This window comes from Periplaneta americana, chromosome 3 (assembly GCF_040183065.1).
Source record: "Periplaneta americana isolate PAMFEO1 chromosome 3, P.americana_PAMFEO1_priV1, whole genome shotgun sequence".
Lineage (NCBI taxonomy): Eukaryota > Metazoa > Arthropoda > Insecta > Blattodea > Blattidae > Periplaneta > Periplaneta americana.
In genome coordinates this window covers 30,396,514-30,403,575 of record NC_091119.1, presented here as the reverse complement: position 1 = coordinate 30,403,575, position 7,062 = coordinate 30,396,514, and positions in this window count along the sequence as shown.

The window sequence follows — 7,062 nt, the reverse complement described above, 5'->3', positions numbered from 1 at the left end:
GAGAAAGAAGAGGGATGATAGAGACAAAATAGAGGATTAACAGACGGGAAAATACACAGGAAAATATAGGAGACAAGAGATTAAAAATGGAAGAGAAAATCCACCTAAAATACAGGGGAAAGATAGAGAAGAATATACACAGAAAATACATACAAAGTAGAGAAAACAATGGACGGAAAACAGAGGAGAAAAAAGAATAATAAAGAATTACACAGAAGCGAAAACAGAGGGCATGTAAGACAAAATCGGGGGGGAAAACAAAGAGGAAAATAGATTGGAAAACAGACGAGAAACTAGAAGAGAAAATACAGGGGAAATTAGAGGAGAAAATACAGACAAAATTATACGAGACAATTGAGGAGAAAATACAGCAAAAAGTTGATGGAACAATAGAGAGAGAGAGAGAGAGAGAGAGAGAGACAGACAGACAGAGACAATATACGGAGAAGATAGACGCGAAAACATACAGTAAAATAGAGGAGAAAATAGAGACAAATTAGAGGGAAAAGAGACCAGAAAATAGAGGACCAAACAGATGAAGAAAAAAAGGGAGGAGAATAAACGATTTGGAGGGAAAATATATGATAAAATACAGGGGAAAATGGAGGGCGAAGTAGATGGGAAAAATAGACAAGACATTAGAAGGGAAACAAGGAAGGGACAATAAAGCAGAAAATAGAGGGGGGGAAAATGGAATGTAGAGTTAATAGACAGAAAAACAGGGGATAATTGAGGAAAAATTAGAATATATAATAAACGAAATTACGGAGGAGAAATATAGTGAAAATGCTGATGAATATAGAGCTAAATTATAGGACAAAACAGCGAGTAAAAGAGATGAGAAATAGTAAATAGAGGAGAAAATATACGGGAAAACAGAAGGAAAAACAAGCGACAACATAGAAGAAAAACAGAGCAAATAGAAAGCAGAATATAGAACAGAATAGGGAAGAAAATAAACATAAAATATACCAGAAAATACTACACATGGGCAGAGGACAACATAGAGGGGGGGGGGGAATAGAGGAACGAACAGCCGAGACAATAGAGAAGAAAATAAACGAACAATAGAAGACAAAATAGAGTGGAACTTTGAGAAGAAAATAAAGAAATAACACAGGACAAAACACAGAAGAAAATAGCTGGAAAGGAAAGGAGAAAATGGAGGAAAAATAGAGGCGTAATAAAGGACAAATATAGGGAAAATGGGATGAACAATAGATACAGATAAAATAGAAAGAAATCAGAGAGAGTATTAGAAGAAAACAAACTGAAAAATACATAGATAATACCGCAGAAAACTGAGAGACAATGAAGGGGGAGACAAAAAATGCAGCTATATATATATATATATATATATATATATATAGAGAAAAAAAAGAGGCAAAATAAAGACAATATTGTTGACAGAATGAAGGCAAAATAGACTGCCCTCCCTATAATCTCTGTCCCATCTGCGCTCTTCATGTTCTCTTCGTTGACACTCTGTCCCCTCCGTAGTCCTTCTCAACCCACTCTGCTCCCTCCCTCCCTCCCTCCCAACCCTCCCTCGCCCTCTCTCTCTCTCACTCCCCTGTGCACTCACAGATCCATCTATAATCTCCCTGTCACCCCTGTGCACTCCATGTTACCTCTCTACTCTCCTTCTAGCCCCTCTACTCTCCTTGTCGCCTCTCTACTCTCCATGTCACCTCTCAGCTCTCCTTGTCACCTCTCTACCCTCCTTGTCACCTCTCTACTCTCCCTGACACTTCTCTGCTCTCCTTGTAAACTCTCTACTCTCATTGTCAACCCTCTACACTCCCTGATACCTCTCTGCTCTCCCCGTCACCTCTCTACTCCCCATGTCATTCTCTCTACTCTCCTTGTCACCTCTCTACTCTTCCTGACACTTCTCTGCTCTACTTGTCACCTCTCTACTCTCCTTGTCAACTCTCTACACTCCCTGATACCTCTCTGCTCTCCCCGTCACCTCTCTACTCCCCATGTCATCTCTCTACTCTCCTTGTCACCTCTCTACTCTTCCTGACACTTCTCTGCTCTCCTTGTCACCTCTCTACTCTCCTTGTCAACTCTCTACACTCCCTGACACCTCTCTACACTCCCTGTCACCTCTCCACACTCCCTGACACCTCTCAGCTCTCCTTGTCACCTCTCTACTCTCCCTGACAACTCTCAGGTCTCCTTGTCACCTCTCTACTCCCCATGTCATTCTCTCTACTCTCCTTGTCACCTCTCTACTCTTCCTGACACTTCTCTGCTCTACTTGTCACCTCTCTACTCTCCTTGTCAACTCTCTACACTCCCTGATACCTCTCTGCTCTCCCCGTCACCTCTCTACTCCCCATGTCATCTCTCTACTCTCCTTGTCACCTCTCTACTCTTCCTGACACTTCTCTGCTCTCCTTGTCACCTCTCTACTCTCCTTGTCAACTCTCTACACTCCCTGACACCTCTCCACACTCCCTGACACCTCTCAGCTCTCCTTGTCACCTCTCTACTCTCCCTGACAACTCTCAGGTCTCCTTGTCACCTCTATACTCTCCTTGTCACCTATCTACTCTCCCTGACAATTCTCAGCTCTCCTTGTCACCTCTCTACTATACCTGACACCTCTCAGCTCTCCTTGTCACCTCTCTATTCTCCCCGACAACTCTCAGCTCTCCTTCTCACCTCTCTACACTCCTTGTCACCTCTCTACTCTCCCTCACAATTCTCTGCTCTCCTTGTCACCTCTCTACACTCCCTGACACCTCTCTACTCTGTCACCTCTCTACTCTCCCTTACACCTCTCAGCTCTCCTTGTCATCTCTCTACTCTCCTTGTCACCTCTCTACTCTCACTGACACTTCTCTGCTCTCCTTGTCACCTCTCTACTCTCCTTGTCAACTCTCTACACTCCCTGACACATTTTTACTCTCCCTGTTACCTCTCTACTCTCCCTGACACCTCTCAGCTCTCCATGTCACCTCTCTACTCTCCCTGAAACTTCTCTGCTCTCCTTGTCACCTCTCTACTCTCCTTGTCAACTCTCTACACTCCCTGACACCTCTCAGCTCTCCTTGTCACCTCTCTACTCTCACTGACACCTCTCAGCTCTCCTTGTCACATCTCAGCTCTCCTTGTCACCTCTCAGCTCTCCTTGTCAAATCTTTACTCTCCCTGAAAATTCTCTGCCCTCCTTGTCAACTGTCTACTCTCCTAGTCAACTCTCTACACTCCCTGACACCTCTCTGCTCTCCTTGTCAACTCTCTACTGTCCTAGTCAAGTCTCTACATTCCCTGACACCTCTCTGCTCTCCTTGTCACTTCTCTACTCTCCCTGACACCTCTCAGCTCTCCTTGTCACCTCTCAGCTCTCCTTGTCACCTCTCTACTCTCCCTGACACTTCTATGCTCTCCTTGTCAACTCTCTACTCTCCTAGTCAACTCTCTACACTCCCTGATACCTCTCTACTCTCCCTGACACCTCTCACCTCTCCTTGTCACCGCTCAGCTCTCCTTGTCAACTCTCTACTCTCCCTGCTCTCCTTGTCACCTCTCTACTCTCCTTGTCAACTCTCTACACTCCCTGACACCTCTCAGCTCTCCTTGTCACCTCTCTACTCTCCCTGACACCTCTCAGCTCTCCTTGTCACCTCTCAGCACTCCCTGTCACCTCTCTACTCTCCCTGTCACCTCTCTACTCTCCCTGACACCTCTCAGCTCTCCTTGTCACCTCTCTACTCTCCCTGACACCTCTCAGCACTCCTTGTCACCTCTCAGCTCACCTTTTCACATCTCTACTCTCCCTGAAACTTCTCTGCCCTCCTTGTCAACTATCTACACTCCTAGTCAACTCTCTAAACTCCCTGACACCTCTCTGCTCTCCTTGTCAACTTACTACACTCCTAGTCAACTCTCTACACTCCCTGACACCCCTCTGCTCTCCTTGTCACCTCACTACTCTCCCTGACACCTCTCAGCTCTCCTTGTCACCTCTCAGCTCTCCTTGTCACCTCTTTACTCTCCCTACACTCCCTGTCATCTCTCTGCTCTCCTTGTCACCTCACCACTATCCCTGCAACCTCTCAGCTCTCCTTCCCACCTCTCAGCACTCCTTGTCATCTCTCTACTCTCCCTAACACTTACCCGCTCTCCTTGTCACCTCTCTACTCCCCCATGTCATCTCTCTACTCTCCCTGTCACCTCAGTGCCCTCCCTGTGGTCTCTACTCTCCCTGTCAACTCTGTGCCCTCAATGTGGCCACTCAACTCTCCCTGTCACCTATGTGCGCTCCCTGTGGCATCTCTACTCTCACTAAAACCTCTGTGCGCTCCCTGTGGCCTCTCTACAATCCCCAAAAAACCTCTCTGCTCTCCCTGTGGCCTCTCTACTCTCCCTCACCCCTCTGTGCTCTCCCTGTGGCCTCTCTACTCTCCCCGTCCCCTCTGTGCTCTCCATGTGTCCTCTCTACTATTTCCTGTCCCCTCTGTGCTCTCCCTGTGGCCTCTCTACCCTCCCTGTCCCCTCTGTGCTCTCCCTGTGACCTTTCTACACTCCCTGTCCCCTCTGTGCTCTCCCTGTGGCCTCTCTACTCTTTCCTTTCCCCTCTGTGCTCTCCCTGTGGCCTCTCTACTCTCCCAGTCCCCTCTGTGCTCTCTTTTGGCCTCTCTACTCTCCCTGTACCCTCATTGCTCTCCCTGTGGCCTCTATACTCTTCCTGTCCCCTCTCTGCTCTCCCTGTGGCCTCTCTAATCTCCCTGTCCCCTCTGAGCTCTCTCTACTCTCCATGTTCCCTCTGTGCTCTCCCTGTGGCCTCTCTACTCTCCCTCTCACCTCTGTGCTCTCCCTGTGGCCTATCTACACTGCCTGTCCCCTCTGCGCTCTCCCTGTGGCCTCACTACTCTCCCTGTCCCCTCTGTGCTCTCCCTGTCGCCTCTCTGCTCTCCCTGTCCCCTCTGTGTTCTCCCTGTGGCCTCTCTACTCTCCCTGTCCCCTCTGTGCTCTCCCTGTAGCCTCTCTAACCTCCCTGTCCCCTCTGTGCTCTCCCTGTGGCCTCTCTACTCTCCCTGTGTCCTCTCTACTCTCCCTATCCCCTCTGTGCTCTCTCTGTGGCCTCTCTACTCTTTCCTTTCCCCTCTGTGCTCTCCCTGTGGCCCCTCTACTCTTGCTGTCCCCTCTGTGCCCTCCCTGTGGCCTTTCTACTCTCCCTGTCCCCTCTGTGCTCCCCCTGTAGCCTCTCTACTCTCCCTGAACCCCCTATATGCTCTCCCTGTTGCCTGTCACCTCTCCCCGTCACATCTGTGCTCTCCCTGTGGCCTTTATACTCTCCCTGTCCCCTCTGTGCTCTCCCTGTGGCCTCTCTACTCTAACCCTGTCCCCTATGTGCTCTCCCTGTGGCGTCTCAACTCTCCCAATACCCTCTGTGCTCTCCGTGTGGTCTCTCTACTCTCCCTGTCCCCTCAGTGCTCTCCCTGTGGCCTCTGTACTCTCCCTGTCCCCTCTGTGCTCTCCCTGTTGCCTCTCTAATCTCCCTGTCCCCTCTGTGCTCTCCCTATGGTCTCTCTACTCTACCTTTCACTTCTGTGCTCTCCATGTCGCCTCTCTACTCTAGATGTCCCCTCTGTGATCTCCCTGTGGCCTCTCTACTCTCCCTGTAACCTCTGTGCTCTCCCTGAGGTCTCTCTACTCTCCCTGTCCCCTCTGTGCCCGTCCTGTGGCTTCTCTACTCTCCCTGTCACCTCTGTGCTCTCCCTATGGCCATTCTACTCTCCCTGTCCCCTCTGTGCTCTCCCTGTGGCATCTCTACTCTCCCTGTCCCCTCTGTGCTCTCCCTGTGGCCTCTCTACTCTCCCTGTCACCTCTGTGCTCTCCCTGTGGCCTCTCTATTCTCCAGGTCCGCTCTGTGCTCTCCCTGTGGTCTCTCTGCTCTCCCTGTGGCTTCTCTACTCTCCCTGTTCTCTCTGAGCTCTCCCTGTCCCCTCTGTGCCCTTCCTGTGGCTTCTCTACTCTTCCTGTCACATCTGTGCCCTCCTTTTGGATTCTCTACTCTCCCTGTCCCCGCTGTGCTCTCCTTGTGGCCTCTCTACACTCCCTGTCCCCTCTGTGCTCTCCTTGTGTCCTCTGTACTCTCCCTGTCCCCTCTGTGCCCTCCCTGTGACCTCTCTACTCTCCCTGTCCCCTCTGTACGCTCCCTGTCCCCTCTGTGCTCTCCTTGTGTCCTCTCTACTCTCCCTGTCCCCTCTGTGCTCTCCCTGTGACCTCTCTACTCTCCCTGTCCCCTCTGTACTCTCCCTGTCCCCTCTGTGCTCTCCTTGTGTCCTCTCTACTCTCCCTGTCCCCTCTGTGCTCTACCTGTGACCTCTCTACTCTCCCTGTCCCCTTTGTGCTCTCCCTGTGACCTCTCTACTCTCCCTGTCCCCTCTGTGCTCTCCTTGTGTCCTCTCTAGTCTCCCTGTCCCCTCTGTGCTCTCCTTGTGTCCTCTCTACTCTCCCTGTCCCCTCTGTTCTCTCCTTGTGGCCTCTCAACTCTCGCTGTCACCTTTGTGCTCTCCCTCTGGCCTCTCTACTCTCCCAGTCACCTCTGTGCTCTCCATGTGGCCTCTCAACTCTCCCTGTCACCTCTGTGCTCTCCTTGTGGCCTCTCTACTCTCCCTGTCCCCTCTGTGCTCTCCCTGTGGCCTCTCTACTCTCCCTGTCCCCTCTGTGCTCTCCTTGTGGCCTCTCTACTCTCCCTGTCCCCTCTGTGATCTCCCTGTGGCCTCTCTACTCTCCCTGTCACCTCTGTGCTCTCCCTGTGGCCTCTCTACTCTCCCTGTCACCTCTGTGCTCTCCATGTGGCCTCTCTACTGTCCCTGTCCCCTCTGTGCTCTCCCTGTGACCTCTCTACTCTCCCTGTCCCCTCTGTGCTCTCCCTGTGACCTCTCAACTCTCCCTGTCCCCTCTGTGCTCTCCTTGTGTCCTCTCTACTCTCCCTGTCCCCTCTGTGCTCTCCTTGTGTCCTCTCTACTCTCCCTGTCCCCTCTGTACTCTCCCTGTCCCCACTGTGCTCTCCTTGTGGCCTCTCACCTCTCCCTGTCC